Genomic DNA, 15,076 nt, shown 5'->3' on the forward strand with positions numbered 1-15,076 from the left:
GAACAGTTTCATATTCATGAGAAGAGCATCAAGGGCCCGTTAAGGACATCACCAGGACATTAAAAACAATGAAGTTCATTCCAGACCAGAGATGGCCCGTTACCGGCCATCCAAGTACAGTTTAAAATATAATAACTACGCCGTTGTGCTCCCAGCCCGCCAAAATTAAAACAAAACACTAACCTGATTTGGCGCGAGATAAGGGCTTCTAATGAGAAGTATATATGGGAAGACAGGGGTAGAAAGAAAAGCAGCCACCGTGGTGCTACCATCGTATTGGTGGCGTCATCGCTAGAAGAAGGAGAAGAAGACGGTTCGAGCCGGCATCCCGCCCCGGGGTAAAACATCGGGAGATCATCGAGCAACCCCGGGCCGTTGACGAAACGAGAGGCCATCGACCCACTCCGGATCGGGAGAGGAGACAATAAAAAAATTACAGAAGAAAACTATGGGGGCCAGCCCGAGGCTCCTCTGACCGGGGTTGAGCAGACGATCCCCGACCCCGCCGACATCCAGGCCAGCCGGTGTCCAGCCGTCCCTGACCCCCACCTCAGGAGAGAGGTGAGGCGCAGCTTGCTGGGGCTGCACTAACCACGTGGAGACAGGACGCCTGAAAGGATCAAACGCAGACCGGTTTCAAAACCTTACACTTCCTAGTTGGATTGGTGAGCATGTTTCTGGCCCTTCATAATCAGATCTAGATAAGTTTAAGGGGGTGGATATTTAAGGGTATAATTAACATGAGTTGTTGTCCCTCGATGTTCCGTGTTTCCCTATTTCATGATGTTCTTTGTAGAGTATAATATGCCTGTATGTTCCTTAGTTAGTATTGTGTCGTTATGATTTGTTTGTGCTTTTCCCTCCCTTGTACTCTCTTATTTGCTTGCATTTGATTTGTGTTACCATATGCAATAAAATTTCATTTCGTTTCATCAAACTTGGTCGATAAGAGTTTTCTCTACATTGTAGTTCCTGCCCCAAAGTCCAGAGTACAGAATCTAAGGGGCGAGTGGGTCGAACCACTCAAGGTTTTACTGTGCAAGAGAGAGAGGCCTCTAGAGAGAGAAACCTCTGCGATCTAAAACCCCTTACAATCACACCCCAACTCACCACAGAGTATAAATCACACCCCAACTTACCACGGAGTATAAATCACACCCCAACTCACCACAGAGTATAAATCACACCCCAACTCACCACGGAGTATAAATCACACCCCAACTCACCACAGAGAATAAATCACACCCCAACTCACCACAGAGTATAAATCACACCCAACTCACCACAGAATATAAATCACACCCCAACTCACCAGAGCATAAATCACACCCCAACTCACCAGAGTATAAATCACACCCCAACTCACCAGAGTATAAATCACACCCCAACTCACCACAGAATAAATCACACCCCAACTCACCACAGAGAATAAATCACACCCCAACTCACCACAGAGAATAAATCACACCCCAACTCACCACAGAGTATAAATCACACCCCAACTGACCACAGAGTATAAATCACACCCAACTCACCACAGAATATAAATCACACCCCAACTCACCAGAGCATAAATCACACCCCAACTCACCAGAGCATAAATCACACCCCAACTCACCAGAGTATAAATCACACCTCAACTCACCAGAGTATAAATCACACCCCAACTCACCACAGAATAAATCACACCCCAACTCACCACAGAGAATAAATCACACCCCAACTCACCACAGAGAATAAGTCACACCCCAACTCACCACAGAGAATAAATCACACCTCAACTCACCACGGAGAATAAATCACACCCCAACTCACCACAGAATATAAATCACACCCCAACTCACCACGGAGAATAAATCACACCCCAACTCACCAGAGGTTATAAATCACACCCCAACTCACCACAGAATATAAATCTCACCCCAACTCACGAGAGTATAAATCACACCCCAACTTACGACTGTATAAATCACACCCCAACTGACCACAAAGCGTAAATCGCACCCCAACTCACCAGAGTATAAATCACACCCCAACTCACCACAGAAAATAAATCACACCCCAACTCACCACAGTTTATAAATCACACCCCAACTCACCACAGATTATAAATCACACCCCAACTCACCACAGAAAATAAATCACACCCCAACTCACCACAGATTATAAATCACACCCCAACTCACCAGAGTATAAATCACACCCCAACTCACCAGAGCATAAAGCACACCCCAACTCACCACAGAGTTTAAATCACAACCCAACTCACCAGAGCATAAAGCACACCCCAACTCACCACAGAGAATAAATCACATACCAACTCACCACAGAGTATAAATCACACCCCAACTCACCAGAGAATAAATCACACCCAAACTCACCAAAGAGAATAAATCGCACCCCAAATCACCACAGAGAATAATTCACTCCCCAAATCACCACAGAGAAAAAATCACACCCCAACTCACCACAGGGTATAAATCACACCCTAACTCACCAGAGAATAAATCGCACCCCATCTCAGCAGAGTATAAATCACACCCCAACTTACCACAGAGAATATATCACACCCTCGCTCACCACAGAGAATAAATCACACCCCAACTCACCACAGAGAATAAGTCACACCCCAACTCACCACAAAGTATAAATCACACCCCAACTCACCACAGAGAATAAATCACATCCCAACTCACCACAGAGTATAAATCACACCCCAACTCACCAGAGTATAAATCACACCCCAACAGACCACGGAGTATAAATCACACCCCAACTCACCACAGAGAATAAATCACACCCCAACTCACCAGAGAATAAATCACACCCCAACTCACCACAGAGAATAAATCACACTCCAACTCACCAGAGAATAAATCACACCCCAACTCACCAGAGAATAAATCACACCCCAACTCACCACAGATTATCAATCACACTGCAACTCACCACAGAGAATAAATCACACCCCAACTCACCACAGAGAATATATCACACCCTCGCTCACCACAGAGAATACATCACACCCCAACTCACCACAGAGAATAAGTTACACCCCAACTCACCAGAGTATAAATCACACCCCAACTCACCACAGAGTATAAATCACACCCCAACTCACCACAGAGAATAAATCGCACCCCAACTCACCAGAGTATAAATCACACCCCAACTCACCGCAGAGTCAAAACCACACCCCAATTCACCACAGGGAATAAATCACACCCCAACTCACCAGAGTATAAATCACACCCCAACTCACCACAGAAAATAAATCACATCCCAACTGACCACGGAGTATAAATCATGTAGGATTCGCAAAATTGAACTTTATATTATAAAGGGTCGAATGGCAGAAGAGGCCATGATTTTAAAGACTATTTTAAAAGAAGCCCAGGAAAAAGGGGCATTCAAAATGCCCACCAGACCCCATGACCAACTTATTGGGACATTTTAAAATGGTTCCTGCAGTCCTCAGACAGCTTTGTGGATTCAGCCCACAGTAAGTTCTGGAAGCCATTTCTGAGAGAACGAAACCAGACACCCACAGAAACATATAGATTGGATGCAGAGCCAGTCAAGATCGGCCTGTAGATAAAGGCCATCTAAATGTTTACCCAGACAAAAGGGAACAGTTTCATATTCATGAGAAGAGCATCAAGGGCCCGTTAAGGACATCACCAGGACATTAAAAACAATGAAGTTCATTCCAGACCAGAGATGGCCCGTTACCGGCCATCCAAGTACAGTTTAAAATATAATAACTACGCCGTTGTGCTCCCAGCCCGCCAAAATTAAAACAAAACACTAACCTGATTTGGCGCGAGATAAGGGCTTCTAATGAGAAGTATATATGGGAAGACAGGGGTAGAAAGAAAAGCAGCCACCGTGGTGCTACCATCGTATTGGTGGCGTCATCGCTAGAAGAAGGAGAAGAAGACGGTTCGAGCCGGCATCCCGCCCCGGGGTAAAACATCGGGAGATCATCGAGCAACCCCGGGCCGTTGACGAAACGAGAGGCCATCGACCCACTCCGGATCGGGAGAGGAGACAATAAAAAAATTACAGAAGAAAACTATGGGGGCCAGCCCGAGGCTCCTCTGACCGGGGTTGAGCAGACGATCCCCGACCCCGCCGACATCCAGGCCAGCCGGTGTCCAGCCGTCCCTGACCCCCACCTCAGGAGAGAGGTGAGGCGCAGCTTGCTGGGGCTGCACTAACCACGTGGAGACAGGACGCCTGAAAGGATCAAACGCAGACCGGTTTCAAAACCTTACACTTCCTAGTTGGATTGGTGAGCATGTTTCTGGCCCTTCATAATCAGATCTAGATAAGTTTAAGGGGGTGGATATTTAAGGGTATAATTAACATGAGTTGTTGTCCCTCGATGTTCCGTGTTTCCCTATTTCATGATGTTCTTTGTAGAGTATAATATGCCTGTATGTTCCTTAGTTAGTATTGTGTCGTTATGATTTGTTTGTGCTTTTCCCTCCCTTGTACTCTCTTATTTGCTTGCATTTGATTTGTGTTACCATATGCAATAAAATTTCATTTCGTTTCATCAAACTTGGTCGATAAGAGTTTTCTCTACATTGTAGTTCCTGCCCCAAAGTCCAGAGTACAGAATCTAAGGGGCGAGTGGGCCGAACCACTCACGGTTTTACTGTGCAAGAGAGAGAGGCCTCTAGAGAGAGAAACCTCTGCGATCTAAAACCCCTTACAATCACACCCCAACTCACCACAGAGTATAAATCACACCCCAACTTACCACGGAGTATAAATCACACCCCAACTCACCACGGAGTATAAATCACACCCCAACTCACCACAGAGAATAAATCACACCCCAACTCACCACAGAGTATAAATCACACCCAACTCACCACAGAATATAAATCACACCCCAACTCACCAGAGCATAAATCACACCCCAACTCACCAGAGTATAAATCACACCCCAACTCACCAGAGTATAAATCACACCCCAACTCACCACAGAATAAATCACACCCCAACTCACCAGAGAATAAATCACACCCCAACTCACCACAGGGTATAAATCACACCCTAACTCACCAGAGAATAAATCGCACCCCATCTCAGCAGAGTATAAATCACACCCCAACTTACCACAGAGAATATATCACACCCTCGCTCACCACAGAGAATAAATCACACCCCAACTCACCACAGAGAATAAGTCACACCCCAACTCACCACAAAGTATAAATCACACCCCAACTCACCACAGAGAATAAATCACATCCCAACTCACCACAGAGTATAAATCACACCCCAACTCACCAGAGTATAAATCACACCCCAACAGACCACGGAGTATAAATCACACCCCAACTCACCACAGAGAATAAATCACACCCCAACTCACCAGAGAATAAATCACACCCCAACTCACCACAGAGAATAAATCACACTCCAACTCACCAGAGAATAAATCACACCCCAACTCACCAGAGAATAAATCACACCCCAACTCACCACAGATTATCAATCACACTGCAACTCACCACAGAGAATAAATCACACCCCAACTCACCACAGAGAATATATCACACCCTCGCTCACCACAGAGAATACATCACACCCCAACTCACCACAGAGAATAAGTTACACCCCAACTCACCAGAGTATAAATCACACCCCAACTCACCACAGAGTATAAATCACACCCCAACTCACCACAGAGAATAAATCGCACCCCAACTCACCAGAGTATAAATCACACCCCAACTCACCGCAGAGTCAAAACCACACCCCAATTCACCACAGGGAATAAATCACACCCCAACTCACCAGAGTATAAATCACACCCCAACTCACCACAGAAAATAAATCACATCCCAACTGACCACGGAGTATAAATCATGTAGGATTCGCAAAATTGAACTTTATATTATAAAGGGTCGAATGGCAGAAGAGGCCATGATTTTAAAGACTATTTTAAAAGAAGCCCAGGAAAAAGGGGCATTCAAAATGCCCACCAGACCCCATGACCAACTTATTGGGACATTTTAAAATGGTTCCTGCAGTCCTCAGACAGCTTTGTGGATTCAGCCCACAGTAAGTTCTGGAAGCCATTTCTGAGAGAACGAAACCAGACACCCACAGAAACATATAGATTGGATGCAGAGCCAGTCAAGATCGGCCTGTAGATAAAGGCCATCTAAATGTTTACCCAGACAAAAGGGAACAGTTTCATATTCATGAGAAGAGCATCAAGGGCCCGTTAAGGACATCACCAGGACATTAAAAACAATGAAGTTCATTCCAGACCAGAGATGGCCCGTTACCGGCCATCCAAGTACAGTTTAAAATATAATAACTACGCCGTTGTGCTCCCAGCCCGCCAAAATTAAAACAAAACACTAACCTGATTTGGCGCGAGATAAGGGCTTCTAATGAGAAGTATATATGGGAAGACAGGGGTAGAAAGAAAAGCAGCCACCGTGGTGCTACCATCGTATTGGTGGCGTCATCGCTAGAAGAAGGAGAAGAAGACGGTTCGAGCCGGCATCCCGCCCCGGGGTAAAACATCGGGAGATCATCGAGCAACCCCGGGCCGTTGACGAAACGAGAGGCCATCGACCCACTCCGGATCGGGAGAGGAGACAATAAAAAAATTACAGAAGAAAACTATGGGGGCCAGCCCGAGGCTCCTCTGACCGGGGTTGAGCAGACGATCCCCGACCCCGCCGACATCCAGGCCAGCCGGTGTCCAGCCGTCCCTGACCCCCACCTCAGGAGAGAGGTGAGGCGCAGCTTGCTGGGGCTGCACTAACCACGTGGAGACAGGACGCCTGAAAGGATCAAACGCAGACCGGTTTCAAAACCTTACACTTCCTAGTTGGATTGGTGAGCATGTTTCTGGCCCTTCATAATCAGATCTAGATAAGTTTAAGGGGGTGGATATTTAAGGGTATAATTAACATGAGTTGTTGTCCCTCGATGTTCCGTGTTTCCCTATTTCATGATGTTCTTTGTAGAGTATAATATGCCTGTATGTTCCTTAGTTAGTATTGTGTCGTTATGATTTGTTTGTGCTTTTCCCTCCCTTGTACTCTCTTATTTGCTTGCATTTGATTTGTGTTACCATATGCAATAAAATTTCATTTCGTTTCATCAAACTTGGTCGATAAGAGTTTTCTCTACATTGTAGTTCCTGCCCCAAAGTCCAGAGTACAGAATCTAAGGGGCGAGTGGGCCGAACCACTCACGGTTTTACTGTGCAAGAGAGAGAGGCCTCTAGAGAGAGAAACCTCTGCGATCTAAAACCCCTTACAATCACACCCCAACTCACCACAGAGTATAAATCACACCCCAACTTACCACGGAGTATAAATCACACCCCAACTCACCACGGAGTATAAATCACACCCCAACTCACCACAGAGAATAAATCACACCCCAACTCACCACAGAGTATAAATCACACCCAACTCACCACAGAATATAAATCACACCCCAACTCACCAGAGCATAAATCACACCCCAACTCACCAGAGTATAAATCACACCCCAACTCACCAGAGTATAAATCACACCCCAACTCACCACAGAATAAATCACACCCCAACTCACCACAGAGAATAAATCACACCCCAACTCACCACAGAGTATAAATCACACCCCAACTCACCACGGAGTATAAATCACACCCCAACTCACCACGGAGTATAAATCACACCCCAACTCACCACAGAGAATAAATCACACCCCAACTCACCACAGAGTATAAATCACACCCCAACTGACCACAGAGTATAAATCACACCCAACTCACCACAGAATATAAATCACACCCCAACTCACCAGAGCATAAATCACACCCCAACTCACCAGAGCATAAATCACACCCCAACTCACCAGAGTATAAATCACACCTCAACTCACCAGAGTATAAATCACACCCCAACTCACCACAGAATAAATCACACCCCAACTCACCACAGAGAATAAATCACACCCCAACTCACCACAGAGAATAAGTCACACCCCAACTCACCACAGAGAATAAATCACACCTCAACTCACCACGGAGAATAAATCACACCCCAACTCACCACAGAATATAAATCACACCCCAACACACCACAGAGAATAAATCACACCCCAACTCACCACAGTGTATAAATCACACCCCAACTCACCAGAGGTTATAAATCACACCCCAACTCACCACAGAATATAAATCTCACCCCAACTCACGAGAGTATAAATCACACCCCAACTTACGACTGTATAAATCACACCCCAACTGACCACAAAGCGTAAATCGCACCCCAACTCACCAGAGTATAAATCACACCCCAACTCACCACAGAAAATAAATCACACCCCAACTCACCACAGTTTATAAATCACACCCCAACTCACCACAGATTATAAATCACACCCCAACTCACCACAGAAAATAAATCACACCCCAACTCACCACAGATTATAAATCACACCCCAACTCACCAGAGTATAAATCACACCCCAACTCACCAGAGCATAAAGCACACCCCAACTCACCACAGAGTTTAAATCACAACCCAACTCACCAGAGCATAAAGCACACCCCAACTCACCACAGAGAATAAATCACATACCAACTCACCACAGAGTATAAATCACACCCCAACTCACCAGAGAATAAATCACACCCAAACTCACCAAAGAGAATAAATCGCACCCCAAATCACCACAGAGAATAATTCACTCCCCAAATCACCACAGAGAAAAAATCACACCCCAACTCACCACAGGGTATAAATCACACCCTAACTCACCAGAGAATAAATCGCACCCCATCTCAGCAGAGTATAAATCACACCCCAAATCACCACAGAATATAAATCACACCCCAACTCACCACAGAGAATAAATCACACCCCAACTCACCAAAGAGCATAAATCACGCCCCAACTCACCACAGAGTTTAAATCACACCCCAGCTCACCACAGAGAATAAATCACACCCCAACTCACCAGAGTATAAATCACACCCCAACTCACTAGGGAATAAATCACACCCCAACTCACCATCGAGTATAAATCACACCCCAACTCACCAAAGAGAATAAATCACACCCCAACTCACTACAGAGCATATAACACACCCCAACTCACCACAGAGTATAAATCACACTCCAACTCACCACAGAGCATAAATCACACCCCAATTAACCACAGAGAATAAATCACACCCCAACTCACCACAGAAAATAAATCACACCCCAACTCACCACAGAAAATAAATCACACCCCAACTCACCACAGATTATAAATCACACCCCAACCCACCATAGTATAAATCACACCCCAACTCACCAGAAAGAATCAATCAATCACATCCCAACTCACCACAGAGAATAAATCACACCCCAACTCACGAGAGTATAAATCACACCCCAAAACACCACAGATAATAAATCACACCCCAACTCACCACAGATAATAAATCACACCCCAACTCACCACAGAGAATAAATCACACCCCAACTCACCACAGAGAATAAATCACACCCCAACTCACCAGAGAATAAATCACACCCCAACTCACCAGAGTATAAATCGCACCCCAACTTACCAGAGAATAAATCACACCCCAACTGATCACAAAGCGTAAATCACACACAACTCACCAGAGTATAAATCACACCCCAACTGACCACAGAAAATAAATCACACCCAACTCACGACAGAGAATAAATCACAACCCCAACACACCACAGAGTATAAATCACACCACAAAGTATAAATCACAGCCCAACTCACCACAGATAATAAATCACACTCCAACTCACCACAGTAAATAAATCACACCCAACTCACGACAGGGAATAAATCACAACCCCAACACACCATTGTAGTGTATGTAACTGTTCTACCTTTAAGAGAACTATTGTATGTAACCGTCCACCTTTAAGAGAACTATTTTAGGTGTGGCACTACTTTATCTTGGCTGCTGTATACTGTAATACCGACGGTGACCACACCGGTATATAAGTGCTGTGTCAGGATTTGTTGGGCAGATTCGCCCTGACCTTCGAATAGTAAAGTCCTGTTAAAGTTACTCTTGTAGTCTGTGTATTAATTCGCCATAATACCTACAGACTTTACAGTGGCGACGAGTTCGATCTTACCCTGCGGCAACAATACTTCCGAAGCAGTTAACGAGCGTCGAGAAGAGGCACCCGCCCTCGTCGTTCTGCTGAGAGAAAACTCGAGTCTGCAGAGCAAGGAAGAAGGAAGAATTCAGACACGAAGCCTTCCATCAGCAACAGGCACTGATTGTCCCTTCTGCCACGGTGGTGAGTGAGCCGATCAGCACGAGAAGCAAGTCGGCCACGGTGACTGTGAGTAAAGGGAAAATAAAAAAAATAAACGGAGGATAAGGGCGGTGAACTCGACCACGGTCGGGGGAAAGGAGCCGGACAGAAGTCGGGCCCAGAGGCACTGAGACTGGGGCAGCGTGGAGCACGGAAGCCACGGTACAAGCGGGCTGGGAGACGCAACGGCATCGTGAGACAGCTAGACCGCGACCGGCGAAAAAGGCCGGGCAGCTACCGAGGCCACGAGGCACTGCGACCGGGATCGTAAGGCGTGGGAAGATACAAAAATAAATAAACCGCGGTGAACTCAGCCGCAGCCGGTGAGGAAAGCACCGGACTGCGAGAGGGCTGGGAGGCGCGATTGGAGTGAAAAGGGCCGGGCAGCGACCGAGGCCACGAAGCGCTGCGACCGGGATCGTAAGGCGCGGGAAGATATAAAAATAAATAAATCGCGGAGAACTCAGCCGCAGCCAGGGAGGAAAGCACCGGACTGCGAGAGGGCTGGGAGGCGCGATTGGAAGCCGCTGAGGGAGAGACAGAGCCCGAGCGAGCGGGAGAGACAGAGCCCGAGCGAGGGAGACTGAGCGAGATCCAGCCCAGCGGCTGAAACTGTTCGGCGTCAACGGGTTGTACCCAGCGCCGGTTGCCCTGCTGAGAAAAGGGAACAAGGAACGCACTGAAGCCGACGCGCAGGCTGCGAACCCCGAAAGCCAGCGGTCGTCGCCCGAGGGAAAAGCTTACCCCTCCCGCCAGGGGAAGAAACGCGGGAAGCCGCCAGTAGGCGGGGAAGAAGACAGAAGCAGGAAACCGCCATTTTGAAAGTGGGCGGGGAAAGAAGACAAGCGCGGGAAACCGCCATTTTGAAAAAAAAAAAGTTAAAGAAATATTTCGTTGTTGTTTCTCAGGAAGAGTGTGAAGATGCCTAAGCGTAGTAACATCAACGGGTTCGATTCCGATGTGGAAGATTGGGCCACGTATGTAGAACGCATCGAGATATATTGTAAGGTCAATAAGATAGCAAATTATGACAAAGCTCTAACCTTACTAAACTCAATGGGTGCGAAGACATACGGGTTATTGAAGCATCTTCTATCACCAGCTAAACCGGCGGATCAGTCTTTCGCTAATATTGTTGCTGTCCTGAAGGATCATTTTAACCCCGCACCGCTGATGTTAGCGGAACGATCAAAATTTTACGTGAGAACGCAACGAAAAGAGGAAAGCAACGCGGAGTACCTGGTTGAACTGCGTAGGCTAGCAAAATACTGTCAGTTTGGGGTAAATCTGACAGAGGCACTGAGAGACAAGTTCGTGTGCGGGATGTCGAAGGAAGGAACACAAAAACGACTGCTCGAAGAGAACGATCTTACACTTGATAAGGCTGTCCTTATTGCAGCATCGCATGAAGCCGCAGCGAGAGGCACGGCGGAAATGCAGCGGAAGACAGCGGTACTCAGTGTGGATCAAATGACTTCGGGTACAACGAAATGTTATCGTTGTGGGAAGACAACTCACGACCAGAACCAATGCTGGTTTAAAAACCAGGAATGTAGAAAATGTGTCAAGCTTGGTCACATAGCTAAGGTATGCCGGTCAGGAAAGAAGACCAGCAATAATAAGTCACCGCAGAAGAAGTACAGAAAGGTACATAAGGTGACTGGGAAGAGTCCAGATGAACAGAATTCGGACTCAGACTCCAACAGCAAGGAACTGGGTAGTCTGAGGATTCACAATGTGAGTAAAGAAGCTGACCGACAAACTATCTGGGTCACACTACAGATTGCAAAAGTCCAAGTGAAGATGGAAGTGGACACCGGATCGGCGTTGACGGTCATGAATAAGCAAGATTACAAAAAGTTATTCAAACATATTCCCCTACGGGATACGGAGATAGTATTGCAGACATACACGGGGCACAGAGTATACCCCATCGGAAAGATAGAAGTCAAGGTGAGATACAAGGACAAAGATCACCAAGGGATGGACATGTATGTGCTGCCCAAGGGAGGTCCACCACTTCTGGGACGGGAGTGGATCAGGAAAATAAAGATAGACTGGCATTCACTAAACACAATGACGGTAGATTCCGGAAAGGAAGATGTCAAACCTGAACGGTTGTCCAGAATATTGGCCGAAGCTAAAGAGGTATTCCAGCAAGGACTGGGAACACTGAGAGGAATTAAAGCAAAAATCAAGATTGCAGAACATGCAAGCCCAAAATTTTTCAAAGCCAGATCGGTACCTTACCCGATACGACCTGCTGTGGAGGCAGAACTGGAAGAGCTTGAATGTTCAGGGGTACTGTCTAAGGTGGACTGGAGTGAGTGGGCCACGCCCATTGTTCCCGTCATGAAGTCTTCATCAAGTAACAAGCCAGGGGGACCGGGAAAGGTCCGCATCTGCGGAGACTTCAAGATCACAGTTAATCCGGTGCTTCACACGGTACAATACCCGCTCCCGCGGATTGAGGATATCTTTGCTTCATTGTCTGGCGGGAAACACTTCACCAAGACAGACCTGGCACAAGCATACTTACAAATGGAAGTCGAGGAAGAGTCGCGCCAGTATCTCACAATCAACACGCACAGAGGCTTGTATCGTTATAATAGACTGGTTTTTGGAGTAGCTTCGGCTCCAGCAATTTGGCAGAGGGCCATGGAGCAGGTCTTACAGGGTATTCCAAGCACGCAGTGTTACTTGGACGATATCCTGATTACGGGAGAAGACGAGGAGGAACACCTCACAAATTTGAAACTGGTGCTCACCAGGTTGAAGGAATATGGCCTTCGAGTTAATCGCCAGAAATGCGAGTTCTTCCAGAAACGGATCTCGTACTGCGGTCATGTCATTGACCAAGAGGGGCTGCACAAGTCACCTGACAAGATAGAAGCTGTCGTGAAGGCCCCTGCTCCGGAAAATGTATCACAGTTGAGATCGTTTCTGGGGTTGATTAATTATTACCACAAGTTTCTGCCAAATCTATCCACGGTGCTGCATCCGCTGAATGCTCTGTTGCGGAAAGAAGTACCATGGAAGTGGAGCGAGGACTGTAAGAAGGCCTTTCGCAGAAGCAAGGCGTTGATTACCTCTGAGGAAGTGTTGGCTCATTTCAACCCAACGTTACCTCTTCGTCTAGCTTGTGATGCTTCCCCTTATGGAATTGGAGCAGTACTTTCACACAAGTTACCAAATGGCTCGGAAAGGCCAGTCGCATTTGCGTCCCGATCATTGACCTCCGCTGAGCGAAATTATGCTCAGATAGATAGGGAGGCCCTCAGCCTTGTGTGGGGAGTAAAGAAATGCAATCATTACCTGCAGGGCAAGAAGTTCACATTACTGACAGACCACCAGCCGTTGGTGTCCATATTCAACCCTAACAAGGCCGTTTCCACTATGACAGCGCAAAGGCTACAGAGGTGGTCCGTGTTACTTGGGGCACACCAATATGACATCGAATACAAAAGGTCCAAACAGCATGGAAATGCTGATGGGTTATCGCGCCTACCGTTGCCAGTAGTAGAAGAGGCGGCTACAGTGGACCCGGTAGAGATGTTCCACTCATCCATAGTGGAATGTCTACCAGTAACAAATTCGATGATCGAAAATGAAACAAGAAATGACCCGACTCTCTCACGAGTCTACGATTTAACAGTGGAGGGATGGCCAGCACATGGCGAACCAACGCTGCCTGCATTTTCGCAAAGAAAAGAACAGCTGTCAGTGTGCCGAGGAACCTTGATGTGTGGATCTAGAGTGGTGATTCCACCCAAACTTCAGCAGAAGGTGCTAAAGGAGCTTCACGAGGGGCATCTGGGTGGAGTGAAAATGAAGAACCTAGCAAGAGTGTTTGTGTGGTGGCCAGGTATTGATGGAGACATCGAAGAAATAACCAAGAGCTGTCTAGGATGCCAGAAGGTCCAAAACGCGCCACCACAAGCTCCTCTGCATCCATGGGAGTGGCCCTCATCTCCTTGGCAAAGGGTACACGTCGACTTTGCTGGTCCATTTATGGACTCAATGTTTCTAATCGCGGTGGATGCACACTCCAAGTGGCCGGAGGTAATAAAGATGTCCTCCACCACCACGGAAAAAACCATCACAGTATTAAGGACCATATTTGCCAGGAATGGGCTGCCGGAACAGATCTGTTCTGATAATGGACCGCAATTTGTGTCCGAAGAATTCAGGAAGTTCTTAAAAAGGAATGGGGTCAAGCACTACACGTCAGCCCCATACCATCCCGCCACCAATGGATTAGCTGAAAGGTTTGTCCAGACCTTCAAGCAGGCCATAAAGGCCATGGGTAATGAAGACATCAACCTACAACATAAGGTAGATAACTTCTTGTTGGCGTACAGGAATGCAACACATGCGGTCACAAACCAAACTCCCGCCATGATGTTTTTCAATAGAAGACTAAGATGCCGGCTGGATTTGATTAAGCCAAACGTCAGAAGGGACGTAGAGAACCGGCAATTTCAGGGCATGAATGAAAGGCCAACTAGATCCTTTCAGATAGGTCAACAAGTTTTGGCCCGGGACTACCGTACCGAGAAATGGCAGCCTGGAACAATTGGGAAAAGGCTAGGGCCGCTGATGTATACCGTGGACATTGGTGACAGCATAATAAGGCGCCATGTTGACCAGATCATAGGGTCATCCACAAAGGACCAACCTACTCCACAACTTTACACAGCTAATGTTGAAGTAGAGATACCCAGAGCACCTACCTCCGATCT

General features: G+C 46.9%; 1 protein-coding gene across 2 annotated transcripts in view; it reads right to left on the reverse strand.

The window, feature by feature from the left end:
- Positions 1–15,076, reverse strand: part of srgap3 (SLIT-ROBO Rho GTPase activating protein 3) — a 438,498-nt gene that overhangs the window by 328,567 nt on the left and 94,855 nt on the right. The window lies entirely within an intron of this gene.

This window comes from Somniosus microcephalus, chromosome 11, assembly GCF_052327205.1.
Source record: "Somniosus microcephalus isolate GS21.2 chromosome 11, FLI_Smic_1.0, whole genome shotgun sequence".
NCBI lineage: Eukaryota > Metazoa > Chordata > Chondrichthyes > Squaliformes > Somniosidae > Somniosus > Somniosus microcephalus.